Raw genomic sequence first — 25,845 nt, 5'->3', positions numbered from 1 at the left:
CTTTACAAACGTTTTGCAATGGTTGCTAAACGTTGACTCATGGTCATTAAGTGAATCGCCAATCATTAAGCAAACCAATTATTCTCTATTTTTGCTGTATACCAGAAATAAAACACCAGGTTTTGAAAAAAACATAATAAATTGTAGCCATGTAATTATGGGATGTAAATGGTCATGAATGCAGACTAGTTGCCGAGCACCCAAAATTGTGATCATGTGACTGGGGGGGGGGGAGAAGTTATACATTCGAAACTGGATTGTAATACATTTTAGGGAGGGTCTCTTGTAACTTCAAATGGTTGCTGAGCGACCAGTCGTAAGTGAAGGACTACCTGTATTTATAAGATTTCAAGATTTGTGAATAAAAAGAACATTTCTCCACATTCAGTAGAAAGAATTTGCTTATGATTTCTATCTAAATTTGGTGATTTAAATTGACGTCTCCTTAATCCATAAATCAGTCAGCCAGTGTAATCATATGAGATTTCCAGAAAAGTGACAAGGAAGGTTTTCCAGAAATTTGTGTGGACGCTCACTTTTCTTTGTGAGTTGTGCCAGCAAAAGTGTGTGCTTGGATAGAAAATTGACAGCTTTTGAAGCAACCGAGCAAAGAGCACAACTACTTAAATGTTTTAAAAGGTGCTTTATGTGCACTAAATTGTTTTGATGCTCTTCTTGTGAATGCTTTGTGTTGCCCTGTAGATATCATTGAGATTGATTGAAAATGGTCTTCTAAGTAAGTAGCTCCCATACTAGACAAAGTCTATTACCATAAAAACTTGAATGAGCCTTCTAAGCAATTAGTATCTGCCACTGTGTTTATAACGCACACTCAGTTCCATAGCATGAGTGAAATGGGCCTTGGCATACAGTGTAGAAAACTTACTTACATTTCCTAAGAGATGTGGCCCGCTAGGCTGTTACCTTGGATTAGTGATGGCTCACCAAGATGTCAGGAAGATGTCTTCATAGTTTCAGCTCCCTTCGGTATGTACTTGTCTCATTGTTGATTTTTGTGCAGATTGACATTTTCTTGTCATTGTAACTAGCAGCAATATGAATTGTTATATACTCATGTCAAGGTGGGCTGACAAGGTTCCCAGTCAGCACATTCCAGGTGTTCTCAGATGGCAGATCTTCCAATCATTGAATTATGCAATGAGGTTGTAATGGCTACGAAGCGCAGATTATCAAGTCTCAATTGTCTCTTTCTCTCTCTCTGTCTCTCTCTTTCTCTCTGTGTGTGTCTGTCTCTCTCTCACACACATAAACAGTCCTATACACAGTTCTTTGGCAGAACTTCCAAGTTCACAAAGGAGGTGGCAAAGGTGTCCCAGATCAAGCAAGAAAGTTCATGCTATCAAGCAATATTGGGCTTAGTGCTGCTGATTAAATCTCTCTCTCTCTCTCTCTCTCTCACACACACACACACACACACACACACACACACACACACACACACACACACACATGGGAAGTATTTAGTCAGTAGTGTTAGGTCAAGGGTGTCAAACTCCCGTCATAGCATTGTCACATGATGTATCACAACTTTTTCCCCCTTCGCTAAACTGGGCGTGGCCAGCGTGTGACGCGTCCGGCCCATTGGCCGTGAGTTTGACACCCCTGCGTTAGGTCCAATATCTACCATTGCTTGATAGCATGAACTTTCTTGCTTGATCTGTGATACCTTTGGACATCTCCTTCTTGAACTTGGAAGGAAATTTGTACCCCAAAACTTTACAACCAAAGAGAACAGAAGTTCCTTCCACAGTCTATGCTTATATTGAGTCATGGCCCTGCACTCAAATGCCGCATCTTGGACAAACAAAAGCTCCGGCCGAAAAAATGCTTTTAAAAGTAAAAAAAAAAAAAAGCCTTTGATGATCGCGCAGCTCAGCTGGGATCGTCAGAACCTTTTAAAAGCATGTTTTCTACAACCTCTTTGGCCAAAGAGGTTGTAAAAATATGCTTTAAAAGGCTCTGACAATCAGGCAACTCAGCTGGGATCATCAGAACCCTTTAAAAGCTTTTAAAAGGCTCCTCTGGCGATCACAGCTGAGTTGCCTGATCATTAGAGGCTTTTAAAAGCATTTTTTACAGCCAAAAGAGGTTGTAGAAAAAATGCTTTTAAAAATAAAAAAAAGTTGGCCACGCCCACCCAGTCACATTACCCCCACCACCACCAAGCCATGCCCACAGAACCGGTAGTAACAAATTTTACATTTCACCCCTGCTGTGAAGGCATCTCAGTCGAGAGACTTGAATGTTCCAAAGTGTCCAGTGGATTTATAAGGGGAGTAGAATCTCCTCCCAATCCAGCATTTTGTACATTATCTCGTGAGAAAGAAAGATTGACTGACTACAAATCACCCAGGAAAGTTTTGTGGCTATGGATTGATTTGAACTGGGAGATCTTAAAAACCTAAGTAAAGGTTCCTCTCGCACATAAATGCTAGTCATTGCCGACTCCAAGGGCGGTGCTCATCTCCGTTTCAAAGCCGAAGAGCCAGCGCTGTCCAAAGACGTCTCCGTGGTCATGTGGCCGGCATGACTCAATGCCAAAAGCACACGGAACGCTGTTACCTTCCCGCCAAAGGTGGTCCCTATTTTTTCTACTTGCTTTTTTATGTGCTTTCGAAACTGCTAGGTTGGCAGAAGCTGGGACAAGTAACGGGAGCTCACCCCGTTACACGGCAGCACTAGGATTCGAACCGCCGAGCTGCCGACCTTTCGATCGACAAGCTCAACATCCTAGCCTCTGAGACACCGCGTGACAGTAAAATACCACACGGCCATTCTATTTATTTTTGTGAAGAACTGTTTGTGAACAGTTTTGCTACAAGCATCTATGGCACTGAAAAGGAATTATTCGGGTTAACTTATTTTCCCCCCTCAGCTGATTAAAAATAATTACAAAGCTTGGTAAAACAACAATTAAAACATTAAACCTCTGAAGGGAATGATCCAATAAGGAGGGGAAACCCCTGTAGAAAGTTGCTTGTGCTGACATTATTTCATAGTATAAGGCAAATAAGTTCCTGGTTTTGGTCCTGAAATAAGATCAAATCTAATTCTTTTACTTGTGAATGAGAAAGAGGGGCCTTTGTCTCTCCTTCTCTGAAGAATGAATTAGGTTTCATTAGTATGTGGCTACTAGAAATTTTGAAAAGCCTTATGATTTTTGTAACATACCTGAAGAATTCAGTTTCCATGTTGAAATAAATTTGTTACAATATACAACGAAAAGTCATTAATGGGAATCCTCTTCCATTCTCAATGCAGTTTTGTTTCCACCACGTACTTTGTTGTTGGACAATCTAATGGCACAAAGAATTCAGACACTATGGACCTTCCTTGTTTTGCATTTCTTAGATTGCAGTCATGTGATCCCATTGGTAGTAACCAGTGCACACTTAACAGCTGTTTGCAGCATCCCACGGTTATGTGACCATAATTTATGACCTTTTTTGTCGGAAACCAGCATTTACTTCTGGTTTTCAGCAAAAAATTACCTATTGCAAACAATGCATTCACTTAACAATGATGTGTTTGCTTTACAACTACCAGAGAAAGGTTATAAAATTGGACAAAGTCCCGTAATGACCCACTTAACGACGGGCATGACTTGCAACCTGTCTATAAGTTAATAAGCTAAAGAGTAGCAATGTGATACGTTGGTTGGGATCAGGCAGGTTGTTTGGGCCTGTTAAATTTGTTGAAGATACCCAGGAGGCAGTGGGGAAATGTAAAATTTGTTACTACCGGTTCTGTGGGCGTGGCTTGTGGGGGTTATGTGACTGGGTGGGCGTGGCCAACTTTTTTTTTTTAACTTTGAAAAGCATTTTTTCTACAACCTCTTTGGAGGTAGAAAATGTGCTTTTAAAAGCCTCTGGCGATCCCAGCTGAGCCGCATAATCATCAGAGGCTTTTTTTTTTCTTTTAAAAGCATTTTTTTTGCCGAAGAAAAGAATGCTTTTAAAAGTTAAAAAACCCCACAAACCTCTGATGATCGCATGGCTCAGCTGGGCATGTGGGGGGGGGGCAGGGATTTTTGCTATCAGTTCTCCGAACCACCCGCCGCCATCGCTACCAGATCGAGCGATCCAGTCTGAACCGAGAACATTTTACCCCTGCCAGAAGGGAGAAGATGTCAAAATGAGTCAGGATGGAAGATACAACAGTAGAAGCCAGGAGAGCTTTCCACCAGGTTCGCCTGGTGCGCCAGTTGCGCCCCTTTCTAGACCGGGATGCCTTGTGCACAGTCACTCACGCCCTTGTGACGTCTCGTCTGGACTACTGCAATGCTCTCTACATGGGGCTCCCCTTGAAGGGCATCCGGAGGCTGCAGTTGGTCCAGAATGCAGCTGCTGGTGATAGAGGAGCCCTCGTGGCTCCCGAGTGACACCTATCCTGCGCAGGCTGCACTGGCTACCTGTGGCCTTCCGGTGCGCTTCAAGGTGTTGGTGAACGCCTTTAAAGCGCCCATGGCATAGGGCCGGGTTACTTACGGGACCGCCTGCTGCTACCGAATACCTCTCACCGACCCGTGCGCTCTCACAGAGGGACTCCTCAGGGTGCCGCCGGCGCGACAGTGTCGCCTGGCGACACCCAGGGAAGGGCCTTCTGTGGGGGCTCCGCCTCTGGAACGAACTCCCCAGGACTTCGCCAACTTCCGGACCTCCGAACCTTTCATGAGCTCAAAACTTACTTATTTATCTGCGCTGGACTGGGTTAGTTTTCTTAAGTTATGGGTTTTTAATGGGTTTTATCTTTAAATTTTAATTGTGGCCAATTCAAATAAGTTTTTTATTAGTATTTTAATTGTATCTACAATGTATTCATTTTTTTACTTGGCTGTGAACCGCCCTGAGTCCTTCGGGAGAAGGGCGGTATACAAATTTAAATAATAAAATAAATAAAATAAATAAGCCTTGTCCCTTTGTTGTGCAACGCCTGGAACATTCAGGAAGGAGGAAAATTGGATTGTGTGGCTATGGCTGACAACTTGACTCACTTTATATACGAATACTCTTTTAGACAACTCTGGAAACATATCTACCTACTGCGCCCAATTCTAGGTGGGAGGGTTTCCTTTTCCTCTTGAATATAAAATAATATTTTATATTAAATGTAACTGCATCATAGAAACATTGAAAAATATTCCTGTCTTTTAGAATATTTTCCAGAATCTGAAAAGGAAGTTGGGAATTATTTTACACATCCAATATGTCACAACTCAGCCCACCGCTCGCGCAAGGATGTGTGTGCATCAGGGGTGAAATGTTCCTGGTTCGGACCAGCTTGCCCGATCCGGTAGCGATGGAGGCTGGTGGTTCGGAGAACCAGTGGCAAAAATCCCTGGCCCCACCCCCTCCCGCCTCTGCTGTTTTATATTAAATGTAACTGCATCATAGAAACACTGAAAAATATTCCTGTCTTTTAGAATTTTTTCCAGAACATGAAAAGAAAGTTGGGAATTATTTTACACATCCAATATGTCACAACATAGCAGAGCAACACCATCAGCAGAGATTAAGTTAACTTGTGCTTCCAGCTAAGCAGTTAATGATTTATTCAACAAAACATAGACCAAGGTGTGTGAACCAACCTTTCTTTTTTCCCCTTTTCAAAACTAGAGGAGTAAATTTAGTTGGGACATGGGATTTAGTAAATTTAGTTGGGACATGGGATTTAGTTGGGGACAGAGGAGGACGGAGGAGGACGTAGCCAGCGACTGGAATACCATTTCCCCTTACCCCCGGTTTCAGGATGTTTGGACTATGCACCGGACAGAATACCATTTTGACTGTCATTCGGTGCTAATTGCTGTTCCATTCTTTGTATGCCTTCATTCTGGACTAGTACCATCAGTCATCATCTTGCCATCCGGAGATGGAGCCTCTACTTTGCCGATTCTTAGTCTCAGCTGCTACGCATTATACTGCTTGTGAACTCTTGCGCCTGCGAGGTGCCCCCGCCTCGCAGGAATGGCCCTCCTCATTACCGAGGGCCGGCCTCCATGACGGGTCTTGGGACCCACAGAGGTGGCATGCGAAAAAGAAGAGCTTGTGGGGTTTTTTAGAGAGGGAATTTTTAAGGGGTGGGAGGGTAAGGGCGGGTAATGGGGGTAACCCGTCGGGTAAGGGGCCAGTTCCTGCACATGCTCGCGGCGGTTTTTTATTATCAGGTTCGGAGGTTATGGGGGAGGAGTCTGTTCCTATCTGTGAGGGTGGTCCTATTGACACGGTAAGTGGGAGGGGCAGGTATGGCGGAAGCGAGGTCATATCAAATTCGGGAGCGCGTGCTCGATGTCTTAAAGCGATCACGCGCTCCGACCCCTGGACTTTTCCGTTCCCGGATGGTCAGGATCCTCAGAGCCTGGGCCTTGATTGATGTTGTGCAATGCTCGGTCTGTGGTGAACAAAGCCCCTTGTTTGTGATCTTATACAGGGGTTCCATGGACCTTATGGGCATTACGGAGACCTGGTTGGGCACTGAAGGGGCGTGCCTTGTAGAGATGTGCCCGCGGGTTTCCGTGCATTCCATCAGCCGAGGCCCAGGGTAGGGGTGGGGGTGGCGGTTGTGATTAGAGAGAGTCTAGAGCCGAGGGAGACCACTGTACCTCAGATTGCCGGGTGCGAATCCTCTTGTGAGATGGGGTCGAGGTGTCAGATGGGCTTGCTGATCACGTACCTGGCTCCTTGCTGCGTGACAGCTGCCCTGCCCGAGCTCCTGGAGATGCTGGCTGGGGTGGCAGTTGAGACCCCAGACTTTTAGTCATGGGGACTTTAACTTGCCATCTTCCGCTCATCATCGGCGGCAGCTCGGGAGTTCACGGCTTCCATGACGGCCTTGGATCTGACCCAAGTAGTTGATGGCCCTACTCACATTGGGGGTGGCACTCTGGACCTGATTTTTCTCTCTGGACAGTGGTTGAGAGATCTGGACTTAAAGGAAATAGTCATCGAACCTTTGTCATGGTCAGATCACTCTCTTCTTCGCTTGGACTTTCTGACCGCCATTCACCACCGCAGGGAGGCGGAGCCGACACGTTGGTTCCGCCCCAGGCGCCTGGTGGGCCCTGATGGGGTCCGGGCGGGGCTTGGGCCGTTTCCTGAGGGTCTGGCCCACGGCTCGGCTGAGGAACTTGCGGCGGCCTGGGAACGGGCCGCGGCGGGGGCCTTAGACCGTGTCGTGCCTTTGCGGCCTCTGACCCGGCGCAGGTCCCAACCGGCTCCTTGGTTTTCCGAGGAGCTGAGAGGGATGAAGCGCCGGAGAAGACGCCTAGAGAGTTCCTGGAGGTTCAGCCGCTCGAAGCTGATCGGACACTAGTGAAGTCCTATACTAGGACTTACCTAGTGGCATTGAGGGAAGCGAGGCGTAGCTACGCCTCCTCCCTCATTGCATCGGCAGATAACCGCCCAGCCGCCCTGTTTCGGGTGACCCGCTCCCTCCTACATCAGGGGGAGCGGGATGACCCGCTGCAGGGACGTGCTGAGGAGTTTAACGGTTATCTATACGATAAAATCGTTCAGCTTCGGGATGGGTTGGACCAAGATTGCGGTGATGCGGGTGAGATGGTCGAGGTGGTCTTGGCGATATTGTTTGGGATGAGTTTGACCCTGTGGCTCCTGAGGACATGGACAGGTTGCTGGGTAGGCTGAATGCCACCACATGTTTACTGGACCCGTGCCCCTCCTGGCTGGTGCTGGCCACTCGGGAGGTCACACGAGGCTGGCTCCAGGCGATTACGACCGCTTCTTTGGTGGAGGGTGTCTTCCCGGCCGCCTTGAAAGAGGCGGTGGTGAGGCCCCTCCTTAAGAAGCCTTCCCTGGACCCGGCTGTTTTAGGTAATTATCGTCCGGTCTCCAACCTTCGCTTTGCGGCGAAGGTTGTAGAGAGTATGGTGGCATATCAGTTTCCCTTGCACCTGGATGAAACTGTCTATCTAGACCCGTTCCAGTCCGGTTTCCGCGCCGGGTACAGCACGGAGACGGCTTTGGTCGCGTGGGTGGATGACCTCTGGAGGGCCAGGGATAGAGGTTGTTCCTCTGGCCTGGTCCTATTAGACGGCTCAGCGGCTTTTGATACCATAGACCATGGTATCCTGCTGCGGCGGTTGGAGGGATTGGGAGTGGGAGGCACCGCTTATCGGTGGTTCTCCTCCTATCTCTCCGACCGGTCGCAGTCGGTGTTGACAGGGGCAGAGGTCGACCCGAGGCGCCTCACTTGTGGGTGCCGAGGGGTCGATTCTCTCGCCTCCTGTTTAACATCTACATGAAGCCGCTGGGTGAGATCATCAGTGGTTTCGTGTGAAGTATCAGCTGTATGCGGATGACACCCAGCTGTACTTTTCTACACCGGACCACCCCAACGGTTATCAAGTGCTGTCCCGGTGTCTGGAGGCCGACGGGTCTGGATGGGGAGAAACAGGCTCAAGCTCAATCCCGCCAAGACAGAGTGGTTGTGGATGCGGCATCCCGGTACAGTCAGCTTAATCCGCGGCTGACCATCGGTGGCGAGTCATTGGCCCCGATGGAAAGGGTCCGCAACTTAGGCGTCCTCCTGGATGAACGGCTGTCTCTAGAAGACCATTTGACGGCCGCTCCAGGAGAGCGTTCTACCAGGTTCGCCTGGTACGCCAGTTGCGCCTTTCTGGACCGGGATGCCCTATGCACGGTCACCACGCACTCGTGACGCCCCGCCTGGATTACTGCAATGCTCTCTACATGGGGCTCCCTTGAAGGGCATCCGGAGGCTGCAGTTAGTCCAGAATGCGGCTGCGGGTGATAGATGGAGCCCTCGTGGCTCCCGTGATAACACCCATCCTGCGCAGACTGCACTGGCTACCTGTGGCCTTCGGGTGCGCTTCAAGGTCTTGGTGACCACCTTTAAAGCGCCCATGGCATTGGGCCGGGTTACTTACGGGACCGCCTACTGCTACCGAATACCTCTCACCGACCCGTGCGGTCTCACAGAGAGGGTCTCCTCAGGGTGCCGTCAGCAAGGCAATGTCCTCTGGGCGCGCCCCGGGCAAGGGCCTTCCCCTGGGGGGCTCCCACCCTTTGGAACGAACTTCCCCCCGGACTCCGCCAGCTTCCGGACCTTCGGACCTTCCGCCGCGGGCTTAAAACATATTTATTTAATTGTGCAGGACTGAGCTAGGTTTTAAATTCATGGGTTTTAATTGGGTTTTATTTGTATATTTTAATTAACGGGCTTTCAAATAAGTTTCTTAATTGTTTTTATTCTGTATTTATATTTATATGTTTTTAAATGCCTGTGAACCGCCCTGAGTCCTTCGGGAGATAGGGCGGTATATAAATACGATTAATAAAATAAATAAATAAATAAATAAATGAACAGAGAAAATATCCAAAAGGTTAATGGCCAAAAAAAATTTTCTTTTTCTTTTTTTTCCCTTTATTATTTTTTTCCGGGCAAAATTTTTTATTTTCCATAATAATTCCCACAATTTGACCAGTGTACAATACAATCAGTTATCCAACAATCGATCCTATACTCAAATTATGCTCAATCAGGCCTGCTCGGCTGCTACTCCCTTCCTTAATCCTTTCTACCCTTCTCATCCTTCTTCTACTTTCCTCACCGTCCTTCTCCTCGCTTTCCTACTTCCCCTCCTCTTTCCCACTTCTCACTACCATCCTTTCTAACCCTCTATCTTCCCCTCCTTCTTCTCCTCCTATCCTTTCTTCTCCCTCCCTTCTTTCCTACCTACCTACTTTCTTCCTTCTTTACTCTTCTTTCCTTACCCTTTCCCTTCCGGAGTGGTTACCAAGCAGTCCCGACTTTACACCATTCCAACTTGTTTAATTCTACCATTATTCCTGTACAATGGCAATCAATCAATTTATAATCTTCCCTTCCCCAGCATTTCCCCATCCTCCCCGAGACTTCCCAGAACAGAATACAGGGTATAGTAACTAACAAACATAATCTAAAATATAACATAAAACATATTCCATTTCACACCATCACACTATCAATTCCCTTCTTTCTTAAACTCTAATACATAGCAATTCCTAACTTCACTCAAAAACTAATTGATATTTTTTAATCTGATACTTATTTTGAATATAATCGATCCACTTTCTCCATTCCAAAATATATTTTTCTTGTGTATAGTCTTTCAAGTAGGCAGAAATTTTTGCCATTTCTGCTAAATTTGATACTTTACTAATCCATTCTCCAATTGTAGGTAAGTCTTCTTTCTTCCAATATTGTGCAATCAATAGTCTTGCAGCAGTTATTAAATTCAAAATCAGTTTTGTCTCTATAACAGTGCAATCTGGAATTATTCCTAATAAAAAGAACTGTGGAACAAACTTGATCTTCTTTTTCAAAATATTCAAAAGGTTAATGGCCAAAATTTTTAAATTATCATCAACAACTAGCCTTCTGGGTCATTACCATGTGCTTTTTTTTTTTTAAAGAAACATAATGTATAATGACGTATTGTTATAGTTGTGGAAAACTTCCAAGTAAGATGTAGTAAGCAAGCAATTATATTTTCTGCACTTCCATTTAGGAAGTAAATTTCCCTTAACCTCAGGAAAAAGAATGTATGTAAGAGATTCAATTATAGGTAAAATAAAACGAAAGACCATAGTATAACCACACCACAATTGTGTAGGATTTCAGAGGATGGTTCTGGTGAAACAATTCATTGCTACTGTTGTTAGTAGGTAGATGGAGAATGATTAGTGTAATAATGTCAGGTCAAAAGTGTGTTTCTATACATTTTAACTGATTCCAATTACTATATACTTGGGCCTCTGGTGGCGCAACAGGCTAATGCAGCCTATTATTAACAGCAACTGCTTGCAATATTGCAGGTTCAAGTCCCACCAGGCCCAAGGTTGACTCAGCCTTCCATCCTTTATAAGGGAGGTAAAATGAGGACCCAGATTGTTGGGGGGCAATAAGTTGACTTTGTATATAGTATACAAATGGATGAAGACTATTGCTTGACATAGTGTAAGCCGTCCTGAGTCTTCGGAGAAGGGCGGGATATAAATGCAAAAAAATAATAATAATAATATAGGCCTTTTAAGAACTTCCCTGAAGAATCAACATGAATAGTGCATGATAGTGGAGCAATCCTTCAGTTTAACATTTATTTTATTTATAAAGTGTATAGAATACTAAGCCTGAATGTCCATTAAATCTGTCTATATATCATATGCACGGATCACGACCTGGTAGTCGTGTAAACATATTGTGCCCTGCGAGTGGCTGGCCAGAGTGCACGCACATGTGTGCACGTAGCTCAACTTGCACAAGTGGTGGGCAATCATGTGCATGCGTGCTGGCCCGCCACTCATGCAAGTTGAGCTACATGTGTGTGTGTCAGCCCACTGCTCGCGCAAGGATGTGTGTGTATCAGGGGTGAAATGCTCCTGGTTCGGACCAGCTCGCCAGATCCAGTAGCAATGGAGGCAGGTGGTTCGGAGAACCAGTGGCAAAAATCCCTGGCCCCGCCCCCTCTGCCTCTGCTGAGCAGCACCATCAGCAGAGATTTTTTTTTTTACTTTTAAAAGCAGTTTTTCTTCATCCAAAAACATGCCTTTAAAAGTAAAAAAAGCCTTTGAGGATCCCGCGGCTCAGCTGAGATCGTCAGAATCCTTTAAACTCTTTTTTTAACAACCTCTTCAGCCGAAGAGGTTGTAAAAAAATTTTTTTTAAAAGGCTTCTCTGGCGATTGCAGCTGAGTTCCTCATCAGCAGAACCTTAAAAAACATGTTTTCTACAAGCTCTTTGGCCGAAGAACTTGTAGAAAACCTCCTTTTAAGAGATTCTAAGGCGCTTACCTAGTTACTGATCTAAAGAATGGCTTTCCCAGCCCGAAAGGAGCAGTTTCAGCATGCAGGCATAATCAGTTGCTAGCTAATCCATTTTCTCAGTGAGCAACTAATCTGCTTGCTTTGCTGCCTGAGGAACTCTGGGAATTGAAGTCCACAAACCTTAAAGTTACTAAGGCTGGAGACCTCTGATCTAAAAAATATAAATAAAATAAAATAATAAAATAAAATGTTTGTGCAGCTTTCTGAGATTTGGTGTGTTTCTTTAGTGTTTCAATGTAACTACACACACACACACACAAAATCTCACAAAGCTTTATGTGGCATTTTGTGTATGTGTGTGTGTGAAAGAGAGAGTCAGTTGTGTTGTGTCTGTGTAAAGTGTGAAAGTTGCTTTTTGAGCTTTTTGTGGCTGTGTGAGGTTCCTGCTTGTTGCAGGGGCCATTTTGGGTGAAGTGCAGCTGCTTTTACATTGTGTGTGAATCAGTTGTGTTGTGTTGTGTTGTGTGTATGTAAAGTGTGAAAGATGGTTTTGGTACCACTTATTGTTTTGTATACTTTGTTTATTATTTTTATTATTTATTGTTATTGGCCACGCCCACCCAGTCATCTGACCACCAAGCCACGCCCACAGAACCGGTAGGGAAAAGTTTTAGATTTTACCCCTGGTGTGCATGTGCGCCAGCATGCCATTTGTAGCCCAGTTCCCCTCTCCTCTCCCCAGCCAGGCCGCCAAGCCAGAAAGATTTGGGACTGCTGATATATATCATGGTGGATGGTGTATGAGCAAAAATGTGTCTCTTGCATCCAAAGGCCTGCTGAATTGATATTTGTTAAATTGAGGGCTTGTTGTAGTAAAAAAGTTGATCTCCAGCTTGGATAGCTACAAAAGGAAATTGGATAAATTCATGTACTTTTGGGTTGGAAGTGTCATGCTTCTGAATACCAGTTGTATCCGAACAGAAGAGGGACTATGCTTCTACAGCTATTTGTGAGCATCCTGAAGTATTTAATTGGCCATTGTGAGAAAAATGTTGGTCTAAAAGAACATCATGAGAATCTCACTCAGATCTTTCTGTTTTTATCCATGAATGAAATTAAGTGTTAACGATGGAACAGTGGCAGAAAAGAGATAATATACATAATATTTACATACAATAAACCTCTTGTCCTAGTGACCGATCCAGATTTGATCTTGCAATAATGCTATATACAATTCTTGGAAGGTTGCCCTTACAGCATGTTTTCTGTGACAAGATGTTTGTTAGATTGTTGCTATACTCTAAAAGACCTGTGTGTTCCAAAAACATATTCAAGGATCCACAATGCTTTGGATTGGTCTGTATAAAACATTCTGTGGAGATGAATTAATAAACAATGCACCAGAAAGTGTAAATGTAGATTTTGTAAAACTATACTTTCACAATGTCTGCTGGTTTGTAGCTTAATGGTAAAGCTTTGAATGAAAAGGGCTCTAGGTTCAGTCCCCTAGGATCTTCAGATGTTGTAAAGTCCTCTGTTGGGGTCTTCAAAGACCAAATGCTAGGCCAGTGATAGCTAACCTTTTTGTCGTCGCATGCTGAAAGCGTGTGCATGTGCCGGCACCCATAATGCAATGTGTGTGCGATGCCCCCGTGCCCCCGCATGCATGTGCAACTCCCCACACCCTGTTTTGAGCCTAGTAGGCCTCTCTGCAGCCTCCTGGGACCAAAAACAGGCTGCGCCCTGCTAGGCCCAAAATGGGTCACCGGGGGAGGGTGCAGCACCGCCCCACGCTTCCTGTGCATGCATGCACGTCCCCCCATAAATGCACACATGACTCCCATCCCGCACATGCGCACGCATCTCCCGAATGCACTTCACCACACACACACACCCCGTGCATGCGCGGAAGAGACCCAAAAATCAGCTGGCCAATGGGAGGCATGCACGCATGTGGGGTGGAGCTGAGCTGGGTGATGGCTCGCGTGCCTGCAGAGAGGGCTCTGCGTGCCACCTATGGCATGCATGCCATAGGTTCGCCATCACAGTGCTAGGCATTATAGACAGGTCAAGTGGTCTCAAACATATATCTTGATCCTTCTACTTCATCCTTGATTAAACTTTTTGGGAGTTGTACATTTTTGAAAACCAGGACACTGCAGAAGCGTTTATGAAGTTTACTGAATTAGCCAAACCATTTATTTCTTTCCTATGATTGATAATCCCGTGTTATAGGTAAGACAGTAAATGTTATTAGTCATAAAGTGTTTGATGTGTCAATCACATAATGACCTTAAATGGAAGCATTTGTAACACTTCTCTGTCTGGTTGCCTGGAGGCAATTTTTGCTCACTGATGATTCTTAAGAAGCTTTTAGTAATCACTGCTCTGGCCTGCATTCTGTTGATACACTCAAGATTTTCTGTGCAAGCACATGTTCCATTTTGTTCCTGTTGAATGTATAAAACATGCTTGATATCTGGAAATCCTTAAATGAAAATATTAAAACCAACATTTTTTTTTCCTCTTCAACGATTACTAATTCAAAATAGAACATGTCATGGCCACCATAGTTGCTTTTTTCTATAAATATATCAGCGTGCTAACGGTATTATTTCATCCTACAGAAATGCAATGCCGTGTGGCTAAAATATAAAGGATCAAAACATTGGCTTTCTTTTAAAGGACCAGTTGTCCAAAATCCATGCAGGAAAGGCCTGGTCAGAGGTCAAATGCTGTCTAAAAGATGTAGCAGTAGGCATGTCACAAATTTTAGAGGGAGAAAAAGGCAGAGTGCAGATGACAACAGAGTAGGTCTGCTAGCAAATAACTTCAGGGTGGTTGGTGTTTTATCACAGCGCAGGACCAGTGATCTTGGAAATTTTCTGTGAAGAGAAAATTAGAAGCATTCTAATCCCAGAATATTTAAGACCATGTATGGTAAAAGTAAAAGCTTTTGTATGTTTATGGATGGTATTAATACTTTCTACCGTGGAATTCAAGGCATTGTATATAGATGTTGCTGGTGGTTTCCCATGCAGAGCTAGGTAATGCTATCACCCCCTCCCCACACTTTCATATTCAATGGTAATGTAATATTGAATGCAGGGTGAGGTTTCGCCTTCTTATCTTTCTTCTAGCCTACTCACAAGATTTCTGATTCTTTGGGGAGAGTACAGTAAGTCATAAGACTCATGGCGTGTAAAAGTGGGGACATAGTTATCATCCATCAACTTTTTACTATGTGTGTTATGTGTTGTTTCTTATAGATAAGGTTTATTATCTTCATGTCTGTTTGTTTGTAACCTTCAGTTGGGTGAAAACATGATGCACAGAGCAACAATTTTTGAATCAATGTACCTCAATGGGCTAACTTACAAAATGCATCCAAAATGAAAGATCCATAACTCCCATGAGATTGACATTTGGCAATGTTGTGGCTGCTTCGGTGTTGTCAATATACCATGGTCAGCCATAATCTTCATTTCCAGTATTTCCTATTAGCTTCCAACAAGGAAAGTCAATGGGAAGCTAGTAGAAAGCTCCTTAATTCCACTATTGTTTTCCCCATCTATAGTTAGAATAACTATAGTTTCTTTGTTTAGGTTAGGAAATATCTCTGAAATGATGATCCATTGGGTCATGGATTGTCTAGTTGTTGTTATTGTTGATGTTATATTAGTACATTTTTTCTTGTCTTTTTATATTTTACTGATGTTGGGATGATAGCTGCTAAGATTCTTAGAAAAAAATCAAAATGTTCTTAGAAGACAAGGGAGAGCTCTTAGAAATGTTATTTTGTTTTTAAAAATGTATCAGATCATATCCTACATGTTGCTGCCCTTCGTCCCATATAGGATTAGTAAGATTGAGAAGGAATGAAAGCACCTGTAGTAACAAAATCTTCCAAAAATATATGACCTTTTGTATTGTTATATAGCGAAATGCTTCATCAGAATGCATTTCCAGTGACTTTAACCAGCACTCTATTGCTAAAAGGGGAAGTTAAGTGAATAGGATTCATATCACAATAATAAAAGGAACTATATTTTAAATTAAGGATGGCAAAGCAGACGTGGTGGTTTATTCCTTTAATTGGAAATTTATTTTTGCCTTCAGAAGTTTTAGAGTATTCCTCTGATACAGAAGGCAATTATTATATGCCTCAGTAGTATTTGTTTTACCCTGTGTTAGCCTTTTTCTGGAAGGGAAAGGGATAGCCATTGAATCACTTGAATAATTGTTCTACAATTTTTCTAGAAAGAGCTTGAAAATTGGAATTTTACATTTTCCAATGCCTTTTCCATTTCAGTATTGTTGCTTGTTCTGCAAAACCTGAATTGGTCAAAGAATCTCAACAGATAAGCCATGTTGGTTTATAAATGTGTATTTTTATGATAATATTCCAAGCACTCAAAAGAGAAAAAACTTTCATTTACAGAAAGACTGAATACCAGATTACCAATCTGTGATTCTGGAGAAAATCTATGTGGTTGCTAAATGTCAATGCTGCCTTGACGACATATAATCAATTAGTCGATGAATACCTGAAGTGAGTTAAGCTTCTGTGGGAAATCAACTACATTTGAAAAGTTATCTTACAATAAGAAGCTTTAAGAACAAACTAAAACAGGATAGTTACTGTAATTACCTTGTACACAAAAAGGTACCTTTATCAGTATTTGGAGGGAGAGGCGATTTAGGGATGCTCTACCTCAGTGATTTATGTGTCTCTTCATTATCCCATCTAATTTAAATAAGAAAGAAAAAATAAAGACAACCTTATATATCATTTTTGCGTGTGTAGAGGTAAAGGTGATGCATCAGTATGATTTAGTACTACCTTGTTTTTCTTGACATTTTAAACAATGCAGGTGGTCCTTGACTTAACGACCACAGTTGAGCCCAAAATATTTTTTGCTAAGGGAGTTAGTTGTTAAGTGAATTTTGCTCCATTTTACGACTTTTATTGCCACAGAGGTTAAGTGAATCACTTCAATTGTTAAATTGGTTGCCAGATGAACCTGGTTTCCCCATTGACTTGGCTTATCTGGGAAATGATCACATGACCCTGGGACACTGCAGCTATCATAATTATGAGTCAGTTGCCAAGCATCTGAATTTTGATCAAGTAACCATAAAGATGCTACAATAGTCATCAGTTTGAAAAGTGGTCATAAGTCACTTTTTTCTGAGCTAGCATAACTTCAAACAGTCACTAAGTGAACTGTTGTAAGTTGAGGACTCCCTATACCGGTGTTACCGTTCCAAACTATCAGGCTCAAAAACAGCATGTCACGCAGTCCCCTGAGTGAAATGCTTTAATACAGTCTAGAATCTCAGTACAACGTGAACTGGGATCTAAGTCTGTGTTACTCACTACCGCCGCACAGCTGATTTTCCAGGGTCAGAAATCTCCGCCTCTCTCCAGCTGCTTCCAGAGTCCGGGAATCCTGCCTGCTCACGGCTCCACCTTCTCATCTGGAATTCGTATCCCCAGTCTGTAATGCTCTCTCACACATACCATGTGTCTATTCCTCATGAATAGGCAAACCCACTCGACCGGCAGAACTCTGTTCCCCCCTCCCCGGGTCTCCCCCCTCATGTATGGCAACCCCGAGACAGCATGCCAGATATTCGCTGTTTCAGGAGTTGACAACCAGATGCGTAGCTGAGATGGTAATTAATAAGAAATTACTTTTCTTCTTGGTGAAGACTGGATAAAAGGCAAATGTTCTTTTTTGTTTTATTTTGTTTTGTTTTGTTTTTTTGTAATGCCGCCTCCACTCAAGGGACATCCATGGCACATGAAACTTTCCACCAGTTTCTAATTCTGCCTCTTTTTGGATATAGAGATGATCATAATACAGTCACATCTTCACTGTTCCAAAATAACTTACTGGTAGGCACTGTACATAGCAGGGTTCTTCCTCAATATGCTAATCCAGAGAAAACGTTTGCATACCGTTTACCCAGGATAGGTATTGAGTACATGAGATGCAGTATTGATAACTTCCTCTTTTTCCCAAACAGAGATATAATTCAGGGCATTCACGTCATCTTGCATAATTAAAGAAAGTATTGTGGAAAAAAATATGACCCTACTCTTTTAAGCTTAGTCTGTCAATTCTGCACCAGTATTGAGGCAGAAGGTAATATCCAGCTATTTCTGTAATGCATGTTTCTAATAGAAAGAGCGAACTCAAGCTTGTAGCTCTTTAGAGGGCATTAACCTAGATAGACAGCATCTCTGTAGGATATCAACCTAGATATAGAACTAGTGCTTACTTGGCATTTTTTTTCCAACTTCAGATGATAATAGTTTATTCCCTTTGGATTTAATAGAGGATTTGTTTCATCCTAGTTCATTTTCTTCAAATGCTCAAGTTCAGTTCAAGTGCCAAGCCAATTTAGTGAAAGATAATGGGAACTGAAGTCCAGCGGTTCTGAACAATATTAAGTATGGGAAAGACTTGAGTCATTTAATAGTTTTTGTTGCTGCATTCATAATTTTAGAATTATCGACTTATTCTAATCATTGTTATAGTGTTGTTTTTAATTCCTTTATGTATTACATCTGTGACTATTAAAATTATGCCGTGTCCATGATAAATAGAAGTAGAAATAAAAAATTATGGCACCATGCCCATTTGTAAAATGTATTTATTGTTTACCGCATTTTATGCCAGATTTGCAAATGACTCAAAGTTGCTGTAAAAAGCACAAACACTGCAAAACAAATGAATCCCAATAAAACAAAAACCACACTAAACTGGAATAGAAGTGATATCAGCAGCTGTTCTTTCAGCGTTTATTTTACTCTGCTTGGATGGCCATTAAACAAAACATGCATGTTAACAAAACAATCATACAAAAATGTAAAACACTGTAACAAACATGTTTACTTAAACATTGTCTAATCAGAACACTGATGTCTTTTCTCCCCGTTTTCAAGCTAGTTCTTACAGTGATGCTTAAAAAATTATGAATCTCGTTGAATTATCTATTTTTTCTACATAAATACTACCTTTATTGGTATTGTAGTTGTCTCATTGCCCATCAGAAGTCTGCCAAAGTCAGAAATAATGTATTTCCTGGTTGGAAGTCTGGAAAGGGGGTATGATACGATCAATTAATTTCTTACTATTTTCCTGTTTTTAATTATTGAGATTTTATCTGCTCTATTGCCTCTTGTTCTCTGTTTTGAGTTTTTAATAATTTTCAAATATAAATCACTGTTATGGTCTTCTTGGCTGAAAAGCACTTTGTAAAATTTCACAATAAGTAAATAAGTCTTGTAAGAACTGGCATCTTCATGCCAGGAACAGCATGATCCTGTTAATTTTTCATCTTCATCCAAATACTAAAGGCATAGAATTCTTGCCAGTAATGAAAAAGTGGAAACCTCATTTTCGGTTTTGGTAAATATAACGATTTAATTCATTTTGGGAAGTTGAGTTGTTCCAATCTTTCTTACATTGTTGATGAGTAATTAATTTTCAAACGTGCTGAAATTATATGAGTTTGACATACCTGACTTTTATACAACTTCTCAGTTTCTGCATAATCCTGTGGAGTATTAATGCTAACTTCTCTGCTTTTATTTTCCCCCCTTTGACATTTTAAGCTAACAACATTGAAGCTATGAATTTTAATTCTTTGCTCCTGTTACAGTTTCTAAACAGTCTGAAAGCATATGGCGAAGGTTGCCTGTCAGATTAAATTAAACCTTATTCTAGTGGCGTGAACATTTTTCTTTTTGTGATATTTATTTTAATTAGTAGCTTGGTACTTTGAGGAACAGTCATCTATATATGCTCTCTCTATAGAGGAGAGACTGAGTGAAGATAAGATAATATTTGAAGTATTTTCACGGTTTTGACATAGTAGAGGGAATGGGCATACCTATGTTATTTTAGATCAGGGGTGTCAAACTCAAGGGCTGCGGGCTGAATCCGGGCCGCGGGGTGCTTAAACTGGCCTGTGGGGCCAGCCTGGAAATAGCAAAGGACCAGCCTGGGGTGCCTCTGGCAGGCAGCCAAAACATGGCATGGTGGGCTGCCTGAGGTCCCCCGCACCCCGTTTTGGCGGGTAGCATCCAGGCCAAAAATCGGGGGCGGGGGCTTGCATGGCCTCATGCCCCGTTTTGTCCAGCAGGGTACTGCAGGAAGGGCCGTGGTGGCTCAGGCTGTAAGATAGCCTGTTTTTAAAACACAGCAGCCTGCAATTACTGCAGGCTCTAATCCCACCAGGCCCAAGGTTGACTCAGCCTTCCATCCTTTATAAGGTAGGTAAAATGAGGATCCAGATTGTTGGGGGGGGCAATAAGTGACTTTGTAAATATACAAATAGAATGAGACTACTGCCTTACACACTGTAAGCCGCCCTGAGTCTTCGGAGAAGGGCGGGATATAAATGTAAAAAAATAAATAAATAAAAAAATCCGTCCTGTCCTGTCTCCCTCCCACCCCTGGCCCGACCCATGGTGGAGAACTACAATGCTGATCCGGCCCTCGAAGAAATCCAGTTTGACATACCTGTTTTAGAGGACAGAATTGGAACCATTGAGTTAAAAGTACAAAATTCTATTCTATTCTATTCTATTCTATTCTATTCTATTCTATTCTATTCTATTCTATTCTATTCTATTCTATTCTATTCTATTCTAAAAAAGTAAGCACAAGCTAGATCTCAGGAGCAATTTTCTGATTCTACATGCTGCCCACAAACTGCATCCATCCACAGAGGGAGGATTGTCAGAGATGCTACAGTTTCCAAAGTGTCTGTTGTCACAGAACTTTCACGGATGCCATAAGATGCTATAAATATTTGAGGGAAACACAAAGCACTTGACATTTGTTGGACACTGCAAAATACTAGCTCAAAGTAGTCCACTTTGTTTCTAAGAAGTCCCATGAAAAAATTAAGGGCACTATGAACCAAGAAAGTTTGGGAACCTCTCTGCTATAAAGGACCTTTTATTCCAAAATTGCTTAAAGTTCCTTCCAGATCTAAATCTATAGGCAGATGTTTATATATTTTCTATGTTTCGGTATAATTATAACAATTCAGAGATTAATGTTGGTGATACTCTTGACAGGTGGTGGTGTTTTTTTAAGAAGAAGGCTACATGACAAATTACTTTTAGTGATAATTTTAGAACTGCTTTCTTTATTGATGTTAAGGCTAGGGAATATGGCATCCAGTCCATACATAAGCCAGAGTATTTTCACGTCATATTTTTGAGTTCACAGAAATGATATATACTATTAAAATGGCACAAAAACAGCTGAGCAAAATTTCTCATTTTTCACAAACCTTGGATTTAGAATTGATTGACATATGAATGTGTTTGATTGACATATAAATGATATAATGAATGAATGATAGAATGATATAAGGAATAAGCTGTTCCGAACCAAGATTGCAACTCTGTTTTGCTCTTAAGGCTATGAAAAGATCAAATTTACAGCCCCTGAGATAAGTGGCATCAAATTTGGCCATTGAAGGAACAAATAAAAAGAAAATGTTTGCATTCATTCTAACCACAAGCTCATTCACTACTGCTTTCTGAACTGGTAGACCAGACATTTAGAGACAATTCAAAATTACAATGAACTAAAAAAAAAAAGTGATGTGTCCCTCCCCCAGTGACACGATCACATTTTGGGTACTTGATAACTGGATCACATTTATAATCGGTTCAATGTCCCATGGTTATATGAGTGTGATTTGCAGTTTATGGTAAAAAACAACAACACACCACCTATTCAGGATAGTACATTTGCTTAACCATCATGTGATTTGCTTAATGATCACATAATTCACTGTGGTGATTCACATCATAAAAATGGTTGTACAATTGAATCAAGCTATATGGTGACCAGCTTACTGACTGCAACAACTTACAACCAAAATTCCAGACCAGTTGTGGCTGTTAAGTGAGGAATACCTACTGTATATAGGCAGAAAGGAGGGAAAAGTGTATGTGGGGAGTTACGCTTAAAGCACTCTTCTACCTTAGAGAAACACTTGAAATAATTTTGAGATCTAAGGGAACCTTGAATTTAAAATATATCTACAATTAGCATTGTGTAGCACATGAAGTTTTAAAAATGTTACACCACCACCACAATCTCTCATGAAACCCCCATTGAGAAAGACTGGTTTGAAGGAAAAAAATGTCTCCTTAATATCTAGGACTGGGTGTGCCAATTCTCCTGCCCCAATGCAGCTAATAAAAATAGAATGTTTTGCCATTTGTTATTGGCAATGATGTTTTGGACCATATCTTTTTCATCGGCTGTACAGTGGAGAGAGAAGAGCAGTGAGCAGAAGGAGCTAAAAGTTGAATTGGAAAGAGCGTAAAGCACACACTTCATTATTAAATGTTTTTATCCATCGTCATTAACACAAAATCTAAAATGGCCCTTCAATCACATCTCATCCAATAGAAGGGAATAGTAGAGATATTGGACTGTATAGGCCTGTTTAGCTATTCTGTACACAGAAGTGGTATTCAGCTGGTTCGGACTGGTTCACGCGAACCGGTAGTAGAAATTGTGGATGGGCCTGCCATCCTATTTAGGCACATTTTTGAGGCCGGGAGCATGCGCGGAAGGCATACGCACAAGCAAAGCACATGTGCGGAAGGCCGGGCGCACATGTGGAAGGCAGGTGTACGCATGAACTGGGCCTGTGCATGCGTGGTGAACCGGTAGTAACATAATGTGAAACTCACTGCTGTCTGTACCCCAGCAGTTTCTCGGTTGCTTAATCTCAGTGTTTAAAGAATAGGCAAAAATGCTTGCCACTTATTTATAACTTAATCTGGAAATAACTCCTGGTTTTTATTATATATTAATTTTTCAAGCGGGGAACATTGAGTCAGTGGCAGAAAATTGATGTGTCGCCTCCTTCCTCTGTGTTTGCTTCCATTATGGTGTTTTCTTGGAAGGCTGTTGCATTTCACCCTTTCTTCTTTCAGAGACTAGTTAGTATTCAGCAAAACACCTGCCTCGGGAAACATTTGTCAGCTTTCATGCACTCGGCAGAGAAATTCTGAAAAATGGATTCTAATTCCCAAACTGCCTTAGCTAATAAAATCCATAGTCTCTCCCCCTCCACCCCTTGGGATAAGTGGTTATAAGCAAAAATCAAGCTTAATACCAAGAAGCACATTGATTTTATTTGCATGTAGCACAGATAGTACTCACATGCAGGCGCCAGGCATCATTGTAAATGGAGACATCCAGATACTGCCTGTTTTATTTTCTCTCCGAACAGTTGCCTCTTTGGCATCCTTCCTGCCAGCTGCTGGAAGAGCTTTTTCACAAAATAATTATACTAGTAGGAATCTTGACAAGTCTGTAAAATATAAGATGGGGTTATTGTAATCCAGTGATCTAGCTTTTTTGAAACAAATGTGAGTCCACAAACCAACTGTATTTCAGGTTGAGGTGGGACTTCATTTGCTAAATTACACATAAGCTGTGTAGATTTGGTAGATTTCTAAATAGATTTCCATGAAAGACACTGCCTTCAAAATTACTGTACAGGTAGTCCTCACATGGTCACCATTCAAAGTTAAATTTGTGCTTACATTAAGGATCTTCGTAAGTTCTTTCAGTTATGGGATCTTCATTGTAGTGATTAACATTGTTCTGTGCCTGAGCTGTTGTTTTACTCACTACCCCTTGCAGAGTAGAGAAAAAGGGATTACAATAGAATAAACAGACACCAGGAGGAATTCACATTGAAAGCAGTGTGCTGATTCTGGCAGCCTTGAGTGCATTATACAAAGGCTGGCATGTGTGCCTGCTTACTCTCTTAATCCCTTTCTCTCCAATGAGGGTGAGCATTCCAAAGAGTGAGGAAGTGGTTGAGGGCAAATAACAGTGGAAGGTGTGAAACTGATTGATCTTGTTAAGTTTTAAGCCCATTATTCCAATGCCAGCAGGGTGAGCATTTCAAAATTGGGGAGTTAGGATAGGAAAACAGTCCCAGTGCCATGATTTCCTATTTAGCAGCTATTTTGCTTAGAGACAGAGTTGATCCCAATTGTGCTAAACTAGGATTGCCCTTAATTTATTTATTTATTTATTTATTTATTTGATTTTTATAACGCCCTTCTCCCGAAGGACTCAGGGCGGTGTACAGGCAAAATAAAACAGACAGTACAATATACAATTTAAAATACAATTAAAAAACTTATTTTAAAATTGGCCTGAAAAATAAAAATATACAATGAACTAAAAACCCCATTTAAAATTAGTTAGGATAGGAAAACAGTCCCAGTGCCATGATTTCCTATTTAGCAGCTACTTTGCTTAGAGACAGAGTTGATCCCAATTGTGCTAAACTAGGATTGCCCTTAATGATATTTTTAAGTGAAATTTAATATTTATGTTTGCTAATTGGCTAGTTTTGTTTTGTTTCTTTGGCTGTGAGGAGAAGAATCAAAATTGGCAACACCTGCCAAAATTGACAAAACTTCGGACTTTTTCCACTTAATATGTTGTTGGTGTTGACTCAGCCTTCCATCCTTCTGGAGTCGGTAAAATGAGGACCCAGATTCTTGGGGGCAATATGCTGACTCTGTAAACTTTTTAAAGAAAGGGCTGTAAAGCAGCACTAGGAAGTGGTATATGTAAGTCTAAGTGCTATTATTATTGTGAAGTTTGGGGTTGAGGGCTTTTGATTGTTGGCCTTAAAAAGTGCTGCTTTAATGTTGTTGTTTTTTAAAGAATTAATTTTCTTACGTTGAAATGGGCTTGGATCATAATTTAAAGAATTAGAAAGTGTTTACATATGGGATCATCACTTTGGAACTAGGAAGCATGGCTGTTTCGGCCTTCATTAGTATCACTATAGCCTGCCAATGGAATGGGTGATAATGTTACTTATTTTAGGAGCAATTAACTAAATGGAATGTAAAAGTATGATAACAACAAGAACAAAAATAGTGTTCTCATTTTTACTTTCTACTTCCTTCTTATGATGACATCGTCTTAACTACTCTTTCCCTGGTGTTTTCTAGGAATTAAAAACAAACAAAATTCCTTTAAAGAGAGTTGGACTTTTGTTGACTACATGCAGAGATTGTTTGCTGTTGCCTTTTGCCAGATTTTATTTTTAAATCTTTGCAGATAAATTATCTAATGAAAAAGGCATGCGGGTTGCATTGTTTAAAGTTCTTTTCAAATGATATAAAATAATTATTCAATTATAAACAGCTTGTGGTTTTAATATATTTACGTGCCACTGTTCCTGGTTGACCTCAATAAATAATAAATATGTATAACAACATTAAAACAATAGCAATAAACTTTAAATAATTTTGAAAATATCTTAACATTGTGGTAACATCAAGTTAATATGCACGCTTACTTAGCAAAGAAAAAGGCAACACACACATGTGATTCATACATTTGTTATTTGTTTTCAATAAACCTTGAACCCTGGTTTACATCTTAATTTTTATGTATCTTGTGGTCTAGCAGAGTAATGAAAAAAAAGATACAGTAAACGTTGTTGAAATTATGTTCAGTGAATGAAAAAATTGATTACTATTTCTTAGGATAGCTGATTGCTTGTTTCTCATATTCTGCTTGCATAAATTCAACTCCAGTATAGGAGACGTAGAAATTTTATTTATTTATTTTTATTTTATTTATTTGATTTTTATACCGCCCTTCTCCCGAAGGACTCAGGGCGGTGTACAGGCAAAAATAAAACAGATAGTACAATATACAATTTAAAATGCAATTAAAAAACTTATTTTAAAATTGGCCTGAAAAGTATACAATGAAATTCTTGGTGAAAACCTACAGACTGTTATATATCAGGCCTATCAAACTAAAATAAATATCTTGTTCATAGCAAATGGAATTTCTTACAGTTGGAATCAGTTTGTTTGTTTATTCATTCATTCAAGTATTAGAATTTTTATCCTTCTTTTGTTACTTCATAAGTAAATCAAGGCAGCCAACATACATCATACTCCTTCTTCTGCCTCTTTTTCCAACAACAATCCTGCGAG

General features: G+C 41.4%; 1 protein-coding gene across 9 annotated transcripts in view; it reads left to right on the top strand.

Moving 5' to 3' along the window:
* TBL1XR1 (TBL1X/Y related 1) overlaps positions 1 to 25,845 on the top strand; it is a 296,615-nt gene that overhangs the window by 191,798 nt on the left and 78,972 nt on the right. The gene's annotated exons all lie outside the window — the stretch shown is intronic.

This window comes from Ahaetulla prasina, chromosome 6, assembly GCF_028640845.1.
Source record: "Ahaetulla prasina isolate Xishuangbanna chromosome 6, ASM2864084v1, whole genome shotgun sequence".
Taxonomy (NCBI): domain Eukaryota; kingdom Metazoa; phylum Chordata; class Lepidosauria; order Squamata; family Colubridae; genus Ahaetulla; species Ahaetulla prasina.
Note: the sequence above shows the minus strand (reverse complement) of the source record. Positions and strands in the feature narration are given on the sequence as shown.